Raw genomic sequence first — 16,761 nt, 5'->3', positions numbered from 1 at the left:
GAAGCAAAACATTGCCGCCACAGCATTTCCCTGGATAAAAATTCTGGTCACGTGACCATCCTTGATTTTAGACCAATGAAAACACTTCATTTCCCCGGATTAAAGTTGTGTCTACACTAACACGCGGGAACTAGCTAGAAAAAGAGTGAAAAAACAGGGGGTCAAATTGAATTTTTCTCCCTTCTTGCGGCAAACATAAAAGACTTTAAGAGCCCATTTATTTAAGAAAGGGGTGTTATCATAAATAAATTATGTGGGTAAGCGATATTTTAAGTAATAAGTTCATTAAAAATTTTATTTTGAAGTTTGTTTTTAAAAACAAAACCCCCGTGCTAGATAATAATTTCATTTTCTTAACTTATGGACAAAGTATTTGTAATACCGATCATTTGGCAGTGTAGTTGCAGCCTATACAAGAATTGGAATCTAAAGTCTGAAGTCGTAACTCCTTGCCAGTGACCCCGCAGAGAAATTTTTAGTTGGCAGACATTGACTTTAAGTTGGTTTGGAAATCGTTTTATTTTGAAATGTTATCTTCACTTTAGATGAATACTTTTATTTATTTGGATTAATGAAAGGTTCAAGGTTTATTTACTTTTTATTTCAAATTATTTCATCTATTTATTGAGCTCCAATAGCTGATTGAAAAACAACGATTTTTGATAGTTATCAGCGTGGGCTTGGCCGCCATTACGAATTTCGATTTTTTTTCTCATGTACTCGGTAATTTAGAGGTTGTTCATAATATGCGATTTGGCTTACGTGTAACACTTGTGTTGGTTTGCAAGGTGAGGGGTATAACCGAGCCAAAAGTTGACAAATCGACCCTTTGAGAGAAAAAAATTGACATTTTTGGGACCCTTTGAGAGATTTTTGCCAAAATTTTGGGCAATTTCTCCCCTTAGAGGTAGCCCCAAAGCGGTTTGCGCGAATGCGTGAATGGGCTCTTTCGGTTGCATGTATGCATGAATTGAAAAAAACTTACATGAACGTGAAAATTTTCTTTTCAATTGCGCGAATGGGAATCTGCACTGTTTTTTGAGTGAATACTTGAATTTTCCCTTTTTTAACAAAACTTTTTGTACAAATTAATTTGATTTTTGAATATTTCCTCGATGTTTCCAAAAAATTTTTGAATTGCGAAAATTTTTGGCGTGAATGCTTGAGTTTTAGATCTGATTCTGGTAACCTGATAGCAGCTGTGGAGTTTGCTTAACGCGACACGCTGAAGCTCTAAAGAGCGCTAAAAACTAACATCTGAGGAAAATGGCCCTATCTCTACGGAAAATTTGAGTCAACTTTTTATCTCGGGCTGAAAACTTAAAAATTAAAATGGCGCTTCATGAAAAGTGCGTTTTACAGATAGGAATTAAAATTCTGTCCCACAATGCTTTGCGAGTGAAAAGGTTTCAAATTGGAGGCGGATTGTGAAAATGGATGTTTGTTATTGTTTTGAAACTCAAGTTTTTTGGTCTTTATACTTTATAAACTTCATAAAAGTATTCAGTAATGGTTTGTATTCATTTTCTATAGCTTCAGTTTTCTTCTACTGATAACATAAAGATGTTTGTTTATGATTTTTCTCTCTTTTTAAGTGATAGTTGTGTATGATGTTATTATACTTTATTTTTTCTTCTGTGATCAGTTTAAAGCAAAAAAAGATTCTTTTTTGAGCATATATTATTAATATTAAAGAACCTTGTTTGTGAAATACAATAATGTTTTGCATGCTTCTTTTCCAAAAAAGTTCTCAATTTGCTTTGAGAGAACTTGACATATCTCACGACCTAAAAGTTGTCTGCCATGACACCCTTCCCTGTTGACATTGCACTCGGACCTGTTCCTCTAAAATAAAATTCTTCAGATTGTATATTTTCGCCCACGTCTTTAGAGCTTCAGCGTACTGGGCCAGAAAATACACAATCTGTTATCAGGTTAGCTTCTGGGGGCCTCTTTGAGAGACTTTTGAGTACCCTTATGGCTTGTACATACCCGTCACCCTGTTTTGCCTTAATGCCTCCCCTATCAGTAAAAAAATAAATTCTGGGGATGGATACACAGGCACTGGGTTGGTATTTCATGTAAAGAGACCTATTTGTATTGTGCCCAAAAAAAATGGTTAACTGGAATAAAGGAAACTAAAATTTGCATGAATTTTGTGTGAATTTTTTGAATATTTTTTGTTGTGTTCTTTTTGCAAAATGATACAAAATCATGCCAATATAACCATGACACCATACATTAGCTTTGAAATTTAAAACGGTGAAGGCTTCTTCATAAAAGCAAAAGACATATTATATCTATTTTTCGGATCCGGCATGCGGGAATAGTGTCAGGACCTGCAGGTGAACTGGTAGGGTTGAGTATTGGTGTGGTTTGGGTGTGGTTTGGGTGTGGTTACGTATCAGATTGGCTAGGAATTGGGTTAGGTGGCAATCACAAATATCTTTGTTTCGCGTCGCCCGACCGACTCTCGAAAATTGAGTAGAATTGAGTTGGTGAGTCGGTAAATTTGTCGGACTTTTTCTGTCAATGACTTTTCATTCGTTCAAAAATTTTATTATTGCTGATTTTTTGCGAGCGATTTCTAGTGCATTTGCAGCATTTTGACTTTGTTTATCATTACATGCGCCATTTTGGGGTCGGAGGTCACAGTGTTCAAAGGTCATAATTTTAAACCACCCATTACAAGCGATTGTTTTGGCTGCTGGCTGGCTGGCAGTTTCCTCCAAGAATGCACTCCAAAAATGGATGGAAAAATGGAAACCCGATAAATTTTTACGACCGACCGACCGACTGACTCACTTTTTAGACCCAACGAGGCACGAAATGAAGATATTTGTGATTGCCGCCTTATTATCAGTTAGGGTTGAAGCTCAAAAAAAAGCACTCTTTTGTGATTTTCTCTTAATATAGTCTGGTCTGTAGTTTGTACAATAGACCTTTTTTCAAAGAGGCCACACTGTTGAATAATTATGTAGTCCAGCAGAAAAACAATGATAAAACCATGCATAATTATTACAATATGCATGATACAGTAATTACCGTAAGTTGGTCTAATGTCGACATCTGTCTTCTAATTTCGACACCCTACTTTGAAGATAGGAATGATGGGAAGGTGGGAATTTTGATGGAGAAATGTTTATTTCCTCTCTGATTGCTTCACAAAGAAAATTAGTTTCAATCAGCGATTCCGACCTTGCTAATTTTCCTATCTCTAAAGAAGGATGTCGAAATTAGAAGACGGGTGTCGACATTAGACCAACTTACGGTATGCATGGCTCTATCATTGTTTTTATAGCTGGACTACATAATCATTCAACAGGATGTCCTCTTTGAAAAAAGGTCTACATAAATAGCTGTCTGCAGTGGCAATCTTTCGGTAAGTAGTTCAGTCAGTTAGAAAACATAGAAAATAACTCACGTAGAACCAGGAAGTCAGAAAAACTACGAACGAGAGACTGGAAAGTATTGTAACTTGGTCTAATGTGGACACAACACCCCTCCTCTAATTCTGACACCCTTTTTATCAGCTGAAATTCATAGAAAGGTTGAAACTGTTTTTCTTTGCTTGGTCAGAGAGGAATAATCCTTTTCAATCAGTGATTCAAGCTTTCATATTATTCCTTTCTCTAAAGAAGGGTGTCGGAATTAGACGACGACCCTTGACATGGCCCGAGAATTCTCGGGCCTCTTTGGGCCATGTTCGGGCCGAGAGTCCCTATCAATTCTTTTGGCCCGAACATGACCCGAGTCATTCGGGCCAAGTTCGGGCCATGTTAAATGTTAAATTGATTCAGCATGTCCAGTCAAACAAAATAGTACCGTAAGTTGGTCTAATGTCGACATCCGTCTTCTAATTTCGACATGCTTCTTTATAGATAGGATTAATAAGAAGGTCGGAATCACTGATAGACTAAAGATTTTTCCTCTCATCGCGGTAATCAAAGTCAATCAGCGATTCCGACCTTCCTCAGTTTCTATTGTTCCTATCTCTAAAGAAGGGTGTCGAAATTAGAAGACCAATGTCAACATTAGACCAACTTACGGTACACAATAAGATTTGTCTGTTTTGTTTATACCGCTCAAAAAAACTTTACGAGCTTCCCGTGGACACGCTTCAGTTTAAAACCAGGACCAGTTTACTAGCAAATATTTCCACCCTAAGTATATTTATAACTATGTTTTCATACCAAATAAGACATTTAATATTTATATGAATTTACAACATTCATATATATTTTAATATAATTAAGAGAAACCAAGTTTTTCTCAAAGAAAATGTTAAAAAAATTCAGTCCTGAAATTACACGTCTGTTTAAATCATGTTTTCAAAAATTGAGTGTGGCCCGTGCGTGGCCCGGGTGTGGCCCGAGCACGGCCCGAATTCTCGGGCTTTACGCGAATTCCAATAAAAGTTTTGGCCCGGGCCATGTTAGCAACTCCAGAAGATTTTTTCAAATTTTAATTTTTTTTTCAAAACCTATCCTATCTTATAGAGCTTTGAAAAAGAAAGAAAATGAGGGGTCATAGGCCTCCAGAGGATAAGTGGTTGTAAAGATATTCAAATTTTAGTGTCAAAAATTTGACTGAAAATGTCAAAAAAAAGGTTAGGAAAATAGCTTGGAAAAATTCGAAAAATGTGTCAAAAAAGAAAAAAAAGAAATTTTCCATGTCATGCTTCTTCAATTTTGCATATCTCTTTTTCTAGTGTAGCTAGAGACCTGAAATTTGGAGGGAGAATTCTTTGATGGTGTTAGAATATTATTATATAAAAATATTTGTAAAATATTTAGTAAATTTTATCAAAATAATGAGTAAGATATATCTTTTTTTGAAAAAAGAAGACATTGCATTGTTTTATTTTTGTTTTTGAAGAAAATTAGCTTGGAAAAGGTTGAAATGAGTCAAAAAAGGTGGTACCTTATTGGTATATATTTTCGCGTGTTACAAATTTTCGCGAATCGCGAAATTTTTTCGAAAAAACATGTTTCGCGTGTATTAAATTTCGCGATTGCCGACTTCTGGAAAATTTTCGCGTGTATTAAATTTCGCGATTCACTAAACCAGGTATTTTCAGAAAGTGGGAGTATAAAGCAAGAAAAAGACTGATTTTGCTTGAAAAACAACGTTTTTGATGTAAAAATACTAACAAAATACTAAGAAAATTTTTTTCGCGTGTATTTAATTTCGCGATTTTGTAATTTTGAAAAATTTAAACAGTATTAAATTTCGCGAAAATTGACCAAAAAACTCGCGAAATTAAGTACCCGCGAAAATTTGTAACACGCGAAAATATATACCAATAAGGTAGGACCCATTTTCAAGGGGTCTCTGGAAATGGAGGAACAAAAACTTATGAATAAAGAATAAGTTTTTCTGAAAGGAGAAACCCCAAATGAAAAGAAAATCCATTTCGGCAGAAATAAAAACTTTTTTTTGGGACATTCCCATGCAAAAGAAGCAAAAAAGTGAAAAAAACTACATGAAAATTATGAAAGAATTAGAATTAGCGATTGTGATTTTTGAATTCCTCACTCTTTTTTTGATAAACATACAAAGTTTCAGCCTTCAAATACATTTTCCTCCGTTTCCAGACACATTTGTTCATTGACAGTTGGAAATTTTTTTTCTCCCGTCGGCAAACAATTTTCAAAATGTTGCAAAACGTTCGGCATTTTACCAATTTGACGCCTAGCCCGTGTCTACAGTGTTATATACTGCTGGAAAGCTAAGACCACGGGCTTTCATTTAGTAAAAACCGGAACGCTTTAGCATACATAGAAAAAAAGTTCGAAGGGTTCAAAGTTCACGGAAAAATGAAACATTTGGTTTGACGTCAACGAAAGTTGCATGAGTCGCTGGAGTCGCTAGCCATGTCGAGGGTCGTATTAGACAAGGGATGTCGATATTAGATTAACTTACGGTACAAAATAAGTCCAGATATGTCTTTTGTCTTTGTGAAGAATCCACGACCATTTAAAACATGCTTCTTCTTTAGTGATATAGAACTAGCATTCTGTACTTCACATCATGAACAAAATTATTTTTCGGAAAGATTATGACTGCGACTGACCCACGACACCCTTGTGAAAAATTCCATGAGAACAGAGAGAAATCACACACCAAACTTTCAAAACATGAAAATTGAAATATATACTAGCAAATATTACAAAGTTAAAAGAATACAAAATGAAAAACAATCCCAAACCTTTCCACTTTTTCCAAGAGCAGGTTTTTGTTTTGCAGTTTCGACGAGTCTTGACTCGAGTTGAAGGAGTCCGTTTGCGACTTTATCCGGTATCAGGGGGGTTCGGGGTCAAAAATGCGAAGCACGGAGGCCGTCGTTCAATTCATAGAGGTCGCCGTAGAAATCATCGATGTCGTCGTCTATTACATAGAGGTCGTGAGCGGACTATAGAGGTCGTAGTGGGTCGTAGTGTAAAATTCAACATTTTAAGATCTGGTCTTTGATTTATAACATTAAGGTCTGGAAAATAAACGAAGGTCTGGAAGATGACAAAATGAGGTCGTCGTTCAATCATAGAGGTCGTCGTTTAAACGTAGAGGTCGTCGTTCAATCATAGAAGTAGTCGTCCAACCGTAGAGGTCGTCGTTCAATCATAGAGGTCGTCGTTCAACCGTAGAGGTCGTCGTTCAACCGTAGAGGTCGTAATCTGTAAAATCGATTATAGAGATTATAGGAGAGGCCTGGAATCATCGAGTTAGCAATTTTCGAGTTAGCTATATTATGACGTCATAAAAGTACAAATTATGACGTCACTTGACTCTAACTCGATTTTTTTTTTTGAAAAATCTTCTTCGAGTTAGAATTAACTTGATTTTTTGTTTTCTCAAAAAGTTTTTCAAGTTAGCTATCTCGGTTTTCTTTTTTTGTGCTAAAGTTTTCGAGTTATCTTTATCTTCCTTTATTGCAGAAAAAAGTCGTCCAGGGTGATTTTACGCTAATTACTACAAATAAAATTTAAAAAAGAAATGCAACACGGCATAGAGAATCTTTTTACGGAGAAATCCAAGATTAATTTGTTACTAAATAATACTGAAAGTTTAAGAGTAATGGACAAAAAACAACAAATCCTGAAAATCGGGGAAGTCGGGGACGTCTATACGGTTGGACGACGACATCCATGGTTGAACGACGACCTTTACGGTTGGACGACGGCCTCTACGTTTGGACGACGGCCTCTACGGTTGTACGACAGCCTCTACGTTTGGACGACGACCTCTACAGTTGGACAACGGCCTCTACGTTTGGACGACGACCTCTACGGTTGGACGACGACCTCTACGGTTGGACGACGACCTCTACGGTTGTACGACGGCCTCTACGTTTGGACGACGACCTGTATGATTGGATAGTGACGTGTATTTTCCAGACCTTAATGTTATAAATCAAAGACCAGATCTTAAAATGTTGAATTCTACACTACGACCCACTACGACCTCTATAGTCCGCTCACGACCTCTATCTAATAGACGACGACATCGATGATTTCTACGGCGACCTCTATGAATTGAACGACGGCCTCCGTGCTTCGCATTTTTGACCCCGACCCCCCCTGATAATCCGGACTCTATTCAAGTTCCGTAGCTCCGCCCGGGCGCACCATATTTCCCCGTCTTGAAACCGTTTTTCCGATTTTCATTTTCCCGCGAAAAATATTTTTTGAAAGAAAGACATGTGCTCATGACACCATGTACCATGGTAGACTGGTAGACATTCCTGGTAGGCAGGTAGGTAGGTACTGTACATACATCCATCTTTTGCAGAGTGGGGCTGCTTAGGCTCAAGCTGATCGATGGGCTGAAGGGAGTTTGTGTGGTTGGTAGACTGGCTCTCTCTAAACTAAAATAGCGATTGTGGTCCATGTGCAACTATCGCGGGACGCGAGCCGAGCGACACGCAGGGGGCAGAGGGGGAACTGCCAGTACTGGTACTAGGTTTGCAAGGTTACAGTGGTATCCAGACAGTCTCAATTGAACTAATTGAAAACTGAACCCCAGACTGAATCAATTGAACACAATCAAATAATTGTGATTTCTGATCGATTTGATTGTTTTGTTGAACCAGTCGATCGCAACCAGATCGTAATCATATGTGATTTTCAAAATATCTCTGATATAAGGAACACAAGATGGTGCAGTTTGAGGACATAGACCATGTATGTTCAACACATAGACCTTTTTTCAAAGAGGCCACCCTGTTGAATAATTATGTAGTCCAGCAGAAAAACAATGATAAAACCATTCATAATTATTACAATATGCATGATACAGTAATTATGCATGGCTCTATCATCGTTTTTATGGCTGGACTACATAATTATTCAACAGGACGTCCTCTTTGAAAAAAGGTCTAGATTCTCGGGTGAAATTTGGAGCAATTAGTTCCAGCATTACACCCCCTTGGGCCCTTGTTTCCATATTTCATGAGTTTGGTTTAAGCTTTTGGGTTGGTTTACTGGCAGTTTTTACCTCAAATACCGTGCTTGCATTTACCTTTATAACATAAAATCCTCATGTCGAGGTTGTTTTCAGTGTCTGGTTTGGATCTTTAGATTTGTCAGAGGCTTGAGGGGCCCCTGCAGATTCTGATTTGAGCTTTGTCATAGTGTCCTCCCCCCCCCCCTTTATAAAGGGGGGGGGGAAATCAATTTTCCAGTTTTGAATGGGTGAGGGGGGAAAATGAAAATTTGAATAGTAAATGGGGGAAAAAAAAGAGGGGGGAAAACATCGATAGTTGGCAAATTTGGTGGGGGGAAGTGTGAAATCACTTCAATTTTATCTCAGCAACCAAGGTCAGTCCACATGATATGTGATTAGATCATGATAGAAAATTAACCAATTTTCGTCTATTTTGTCTAGTATTCCTTTTGCAGCAAAATTTTACGTCTGTGTCAGGTTGAAATTTGAGAAATTTATACGGGTATATGGGGGGGGAAATGATATTTTCAGAATTTTCTGGGGGGAAAGCAAAAAAGAGGGGGGAAACTAAAAAACTGAAAAGTCATAGGGGGGAAAAAAAGAGGGGGGAGATTTAAAAAAATCAAGAATTTGGTGGGGGGAACAAACCCTGGAGGACACTATGTTTGTATTGTTCTCAAGTTCTCTAAGAAATCTTTTTTTCATGAAATCTGTTCTTCCAAATCAGCATCATCAAGGTTTCTGCTTGATTTTGGATCGTTGTTGAGAATAACATTTGGTGTATGGTGTAAGTGGTATTTGTGACATTGTGCAGTCCCTTGGAATTGCAGGGAGGGACCTTTGCCGTTGCTGTTGAGAGGGTAATGATGTGGCTGAAGAGAGGTCAGCAATACTTTTGGTAGGTGAGGGTGCAGGTGTTTGTTTAGGAGAGATCAATAATCATGACAATTGTGGTGTCATGTGTTGTGATTGTTTGTGAATGTGTTTTGGAGTTGCTTTTGACAGTATTGACGCTGGTATTTGAAGCTTTGGTTCAATTTTGTGTGGAAAGTGGATTGTTTTTTCCTGACACTGTTGACAAAGGTAAATCATACAGGTATTTGATATATCATATCTCTCATTACTTCATCTTGATCCAATAAAAAAGACGAAAGTTTTGGAATGCTAGATTTTCAAGAGAAGGGAAAGTCATCACTCTTGACTCTCCACCCGCTAACCAACCTGATCCGTTTTGAAATACAGTACTTGATGACAAAGTTAAACTGAGGTGAAACTACTTAGAAAATCTTTGTATCTTAAAATTCTTAAAACGGGAGTTTTCAAAAATATCAATAAGAGCTCATAAAACCAGAAAAGGTTTGGTCAATGCTGATAAGATAACACTACAGTACTACAGTGCACTGTGTATAATTCGAACTCTCAAAATTGTGACTTTGACAGATGCCAATTCAACGCCTTGTCCACTCAGCCACGCAGTCGTGAGAACTAAGTTACAATGATTAATCATCCCATACCTTTTTTTGCCATGACCTGTATAATTTTACCCTGTCAAGATATTAACTTCTTAAAGAAATGATTTTAGATTATTTCCAACATGTACTAGAGCCGATCGATCATCGCAATTTTCAGGACTCTTTAGTTGAAGAGGGACAACCTTGTCCCCATGTGTATCCCAGGCTTTATTTACGCTACTGATTGACGCCAGAGAATACCCTGGTCGTGGCTGATGCTAGTCCCCCCTCTGAGAGGGGGAACTTCTCAAAACAATACGTCATAAAAAATTCTGACATTACAAAGTTACACTGCAATGCAATGGTTTCAAACCCAGGAACAAATGAAATCTGCTGTTTTGTTTTTGAATTACGTAATCTTACGTGTTAAAAGACCAGCCAATGCCAGGGTATTATCTAGCGCTATCAGTAACCATAAAAAAGCTAATGATACGCAGGGAACGAGGTTGGAAGAGGGAGGACTCTTATTCCAATTCAGTAAGGGGACTCAGCAAACGGGCTGTAAACCAGTGTAAACCCTGCTAATGTCTATTAAATTAGGAATTTCCATCTGAGGGGTTAGGACACTCTCCAATCTCCTTTAAAGTCTCAAAAGACTGAAAAGAGGAGCTTGTTCTTGCATACAGTACAGTACCCATACAGCAGACAGAGCGTACACGCGCGGGCGATTAAATACGATCGCAAAGGATGCGGGTAAAAAAATTCCCGTGAGCAATCTTGTTATTTATCAAAAAGTACTGACGCTTATTTGTAGCCATGGTAATATGACTTTTTTTATCATTAAAAAATCAATCTTTTCCTTGTGTCATTGGCTGTATTTAGTCATTTTTGCCTGACTTTGCATGTTATTCTAATGAATATTTGAAAATCCAGAAGAGAATGCAGACGTACAGTGAAACTAAAGGTCAATTTACGTATATGTCTTGCACAGGACCTGAATTTCTTGGTATTTACCAGAAAGTTGTATATCATCGATAAAATCGATCATTGATTTAGATTTATAGATAATAGATATTAATCAATCAATCAGTTATCGATTAAAATATGTAATTTTAGACAAATTTACATTCTGGTCTGTAAAATATCAACCAGGTACAGTAGGCGGCCAACCCAAAATCATCTCCGATCATCCATATCTACCACTGATTAAAATTTCAAGTTCATAGCACTTGTCAATCTTGAGATTTTATGGGGGTCTAGAGTGCTCCCCTTGGGCTGGCTCATAGAAAATTGAAAAACAAATTCAAAATCTGAAATACATACTCAAAGAAGAAGAGCTGTATACAACTTCGGCTTAATTCAATGATTTTTTAAGTCAGAATGCTTGATGTCTGCTTGACCCCCCTTCTGGGCCCACTGTGTATCAATAGTTCATCGATAGATAATCAATGGATAATCGATAATAATGAATCACAAGTGAATCACAGCACCAAGTGGTAATCAAACCTGGACCTCCTGCAAGGAGGTCAAAACTGATAAACATTACACTACTGTGTCTCTATAATTATCCGTATTTTTAAAGGAAAATTGCTCTTTACTTTTGAAGGAACATGGTCGTATTTCTACATGAACCCAATTCAAGCAGTTTTTAGACCAAATTTGTTTTCCCAGACTACTTTCTATTTTTCCTGTTTTAGAGCAGTGTTTCTAATCCGCGGATACAGCCATAATCATCCATAATCACCCATAATCCCCCATAACCACCCATAATCAGCAATCGGTTACCTCATTGGCTGTTTTTTCGTATATAAAGGAATGCACTCGCTTGTAAAATCATTCTAATACACCTTTCATGGGGTGTTGTTTGGGATTTTATGTTTAAGTGTTTCCCTTAGATATAGATTATTGCCTTAGATATAACTAAGATAGAACTAGATTAATTATACCTCACAGAAAATTTGACCAGCTAAAAACACCATACGGCCGGGCAATTGTCCGTATGGGGACGTCCTGCAGCGTACCTTGCATGGCCCATAGCCTGGTGACCAGTGACGGTGGAGTGATGAAATTTGGCATGCTTTCCGCTTTTGATATGCTTGACGTCTCCAGAAGGTTTCAAATCGTGAGACTTACCCAGTCCGGCGCTAGGGGAGGGGGTCATTTACGGTCCCGTAGCGCCCTTCCGTCAACTTTTCAGGACTTCGGACCTATTTTTCGGAATCTACACCCAAAAAAACATGAAGTATCAAAATCTGGAAAAAAGTTTTAAAGGTGACCAGATTCGATCCTGGGATACCTAGTGCGTGAACCAAACGCCTTATACCACTGGGCCAACTCCTGGCTGTTCTCTGGTGAAATTTCTCAAGGATGTCATACCTTCGCTACCTTGGCTTGGGCCAGTGCTCAATAGGGACCCTCAGAGTATTTTTTAGACTTGGCTGAAGGTGTACGTCAGCACCAAGTGGTTCACAAGTTGTAGAAAGGTCTCACTGCTTTCCATCCCACCGGGGACTCCAAGCTGGTCTGGTACGAGTTCTAACCCCCCTTTAGAGCCTTCCCATGAATTTTTCAGGACTTCGGACCACTTTTTTTGGAATCTACACCCAAAAAAACATAAAATATCAAAACCTGGTTAAAAATTGGGACTTTGACCCGAACCCTGGACGGGGAGCATGTCTGGAGTGCTTTTTCTGGCTATTTATACCTTGCCCAAGGCCCGACGAAGCAGTCAGGCAAAGTTCCCCAGTGGGACAAATTGAGGCTTCTACAGCCCTCCATACAGCCAGGCCTCGTTTTCATGTAATTCTATTTCTAGTTATATCTTAGTTATATCTAAGGGAAAATCCCACACAAACCCCGGGAAAGGTGTATTAGAATGATTTTACAAGCGAGTGCATTCCTTTATATACGAAAAAACAGCCAATGAGGTCAGCCGATTGCTGATTATGGGTGGTTATGGGTGGCGATGGGTGATTATGGATGATTATGGGTGATTATGGCTGTATCCGCGGATTAGAAACACCGGTTTTAGGCCTAATTCCCATCCAAAATTATCCCATTTTTACCGTATTTTTAAAGGAAAATATTCTTGTGTATTTAAAGAAAATTTTTATTTTTGAAGGAAAATGGGTTTTTATTATGATATAAGAAAAGAAGTGTTTTTGATTTCTTTTTATATCCAACCGGTCATTCTTCCTTTATTATTCAAGGAGAAGGAAGTTTTAAAAAATTTGTTGAATACTCCAATTAAAAATGACCTAATCTGGGCAATTTTTCAGACCAAATTTGTAAGCAAGATTACTGGCAAAAGCTGCCTGGAAAATGAGATCTTCTCTCAAAAAAGTGAGTGGGTATACACAGAGAAATGGAAAGGAAAAGAAAAAGTGCTTCTCTGATTACCCAAAGTGTTGTGATCGTTTCTATTGAAAACTCCTTTGTTTTAGCTTTAAGGGAGTGGTCAGAAAGGATCTGCTAGGAGGGGGGGGGGAGTGGAGGATAATTCCAAAAATCAAAAAATATTTCGCACCCCCACCCCTAACCTGGGAAATCTTTTCGAATCTTAATCATGTAAAGCCTATTGCGATTGCCAATTTTAAGATAAAAATTTTATTGGTCAATTTTTAACGTTTTCGGGCACTTTCTGAAAGTAACTTCTTTATTCAATTGAGCATAACTTTTGATCTAATCAACCGAATTTTATAAATGACCTATCAAAATTTAAGTTTATCTTTCTTCTTTCCAATGGAACAGACATAGTTCTTTTAAAATTTTCAGATTTCAAGAAAATCAGTTTCAAAGAGAGAAACCTTTTTGTGGCGCACCCGGTAGATTTTGATTTTGGACTCCTGAATTCCTTCAAATATAGCTCTTTTTCGGACTGATTCTGCCCAGAAATAAGGCTTTCAATGTCTGAATCATATGGAATTCAAAAGTAAGGATTTTCTTTGCATATGCAATATATAACGGGAGTAATATTTTGAGTTGGGTTTAAAGGTAATAATTATGTTATCAGAGATAAAGGGGGTGCAACCATGGTGGCGACAGGAGAACAATTTCAATTTTCAACCACTTTGTTTGCTAAAAGCACTGTATTTTCAGCTATCACAATGATATTTCATGAATACAGAATTAACAGTAATACAAAATAGAACATTTCAAATCTTCAAATGTGTAGCCATGAGATTTGACCTCCTGAGTTATCTCTTGAGTTGCCCAAAAAATTCCCTCTTTCCATTGAAAATATTTTGGAACCACCCCCCTAAACCCTAAAAAAAATTCTTCCCTGAAATGCGCCCCTAGTAGATACTTTCTGACCACTCCTTAATTAGGTAGTTAAAAAAGTTCAGAGAAAAAACAGCTTGTCATGTGAAGAAGGCTGGTTTCTATATGGCTATGTTTTTAAAAAAGGATTGGAATTTTTTTTGATCCACGCTTTTTAAACTTCCAGTATCCAGTAACAATTTTTACAAATAACTTGTAGTCTGAAAAATTCTTCTTACTTCGAGAAAATTTGCAAGAAATTCATTAAAAACAGATTTAATTTCTTGTTTTCTCGCACTTTAGCTTTTTATCTAGCTGTTGTGATGCCGTTATATCATTAGAGAGGCTTGACTATTCTGAGCAAGAAAATATAGGGATTTTTTGGTCTGAGCGAGTTGTTCCCAAAATATAAGCCCCTAAAATTTACGCATAATTAGACCCAAAAAAATGAATCTCGTCACATCGCGCTAATTATGTACATTTTTTTTATCAACAACAAAAGAAATTCATTAACCGAAACAAACTCCCTTAAGGGCAAAGGACTTGGTACATGACGAGCTGTATTTCCATTGTTTTCAAGAAGCTGTTTTTCTTTCCTTTACACTTGTCTGGTATACATAAAAAAGAATATCCTTTCATGTCAACAACAGACTTGTACACATTATTTTAAGCAAATCATCTCTAAAAGCAATTTTTTTTTAAGCAAATCATCTCTGAATTTTTGCTTCATTGTTGCAATTTCAAAATTTTATTTGAAATTGAGGGTTTGGCAGGTTTCGCTGACTGGTATAAGCATGAACTTGAACTTTGGTGCACCAGAGACCCTGAATAAAACATTCTTTCCAGAACAGTCAGGCAGCCGAGTAATACTGAGCCATTTTTTTAGCTTGAGTTCGAGGGACAGAATCTTTCAGAAAACTGGAATGCCATTCATTGCATTCATAGACTTTTTGCTATTGGACTAGGAATTGTTGGATTTAAAGACTTTAGTTGAAATTTATACCCGAATTTATATAAAACATAAAATCATATGATCGACAGGTCTTATTGGGTTGTAGGCTAATTTTTGTAAACAGTCTAATTCAAATCTCTTGAAGTCACAAAACTTATTTTTCACTTGTGTGAAATGGGGCGTGAGGGGAGTTAGCATGTCCAGAGTATTCAATTATTGTTCCGTTTGAGATTTTTTTTATCTGAAGAACCCCCCCAAAATCATAGATTGTTATGTTTGAATCGTAGACCTTTATAGATGTACTCCCTATATATCTATAAAAAACTTTTTTCGCTATAGGATAAGCATAAGCCTAAGATTTTCAGGCATTGTAATTCTGCCTGGGAACTAAAAATATCTAAAGCTTTTTAAACATTAAACATTTAGATTTTAAATCAGCAACCTCAAATTGACCGAAATTAACCGCAACAATTGTGGGCACTTTTCATCAGGGACCAATCAGCTGACGATCAATACTCTTTATTTTTAACAAGTTTATGCTCAGGAGAGAGTATTTCGTTTAGAAAGAGAACTTCGCCCACGTGTTCTGAAAGGGAAGTGAGGTACACCCACACAATTTTTTGATTAAAGGAAGGCAATGATAAAGGAAATAAACCAGACAAATTTTTAGCCACTTGTCTTACCATTGAAATGTACATCCATGCCAAAACAAATTTTATCAGAGTTAAATAGGGGCAGATCGAGTTATTTCGCTCTAAAGGGTCATAGGGTGTTTTGACTCCTCCCAACCGCGTCTCACTTTTGAACGAAAAAAAACTTAAAATAGTCTGTGATAAAAATACATCTAAAATTACATAAGTCAAGCACTAGAGTCAAGGGTATGTATCACATCTCATGTCAAACAAGTCTTAATTCGTCATCGGCTACTTTGATTGAGCTTTGTAGTTTACCTTTCTGTATTGGACCAGCTGGATGACCTCAAAGCTTTTTAAACTTCTTATGATAAATTGCCTCTGAATCTTGAAGTCTTGTGTAGCACTTAATAAAGGGCAAATTAAGTTACAAGTTTATATAATAGAAGCACGCTATTCAATGAAAAACGAGTTGAAGATGGCGTAGATTTATTTGTTTGGTGAAGAAGATTCGACTACTTTCTCCAGCTCCCCAAAAATGTTCAAAGATTGATTTACTTTTACTAAAAGTATTTATCGATCATGAGGTCTTGCACTCAAATGTTCAATGAAACTTGAGTATTTTTAGTACCATTGACGAAGCCTTAATCGTTTAGGATAGGTCCGTTTACTTAAGCGCGCCTGAAATATGAGAAGTTCTTCAGAATATCAACAAGCTGCTTGATTTATTTTTGTTACCTTATTTAAAACGTCTTTTCTCTAAAAGTAGTCTGTCTTGAAAACATTTCCTTTGCAAAGCGACTGACTGAACACCTACGCGTAAACCAACTTAACCGCTGTCTACATGGTATGCTATATAAATGGTGCTAACGGTCGAAGTTTTCACCACACAACAAACACAACCAACTGCTACAACAGCTATCATCATCAACTGAGCCTCAAAATGAACAAAGCTCCATCGACGCTTCCAAAGATTAACAAACCAACAACAGAGAAAATGAGGACGCAAACGATCACTGAC

Source organism: Clytia hemisphaerica, unplaced genomic scaffold (genome assembly GCF_902728285.1).
Source record: "Clytia hemisphaerica strain Z4C2 unplaced genomic scaffold, Clytia hemisphaerica genome assembly, whole genome shotgun sequence".
NCBI lineage: Eukaryota > Metazoa > Cnidaria > Hydrozoa > Leptothecata > Clytiidae > Clytia > Clytia hemisphaerica.
This window is presented reverse-complemented; position numbering follows the sequence as displayed.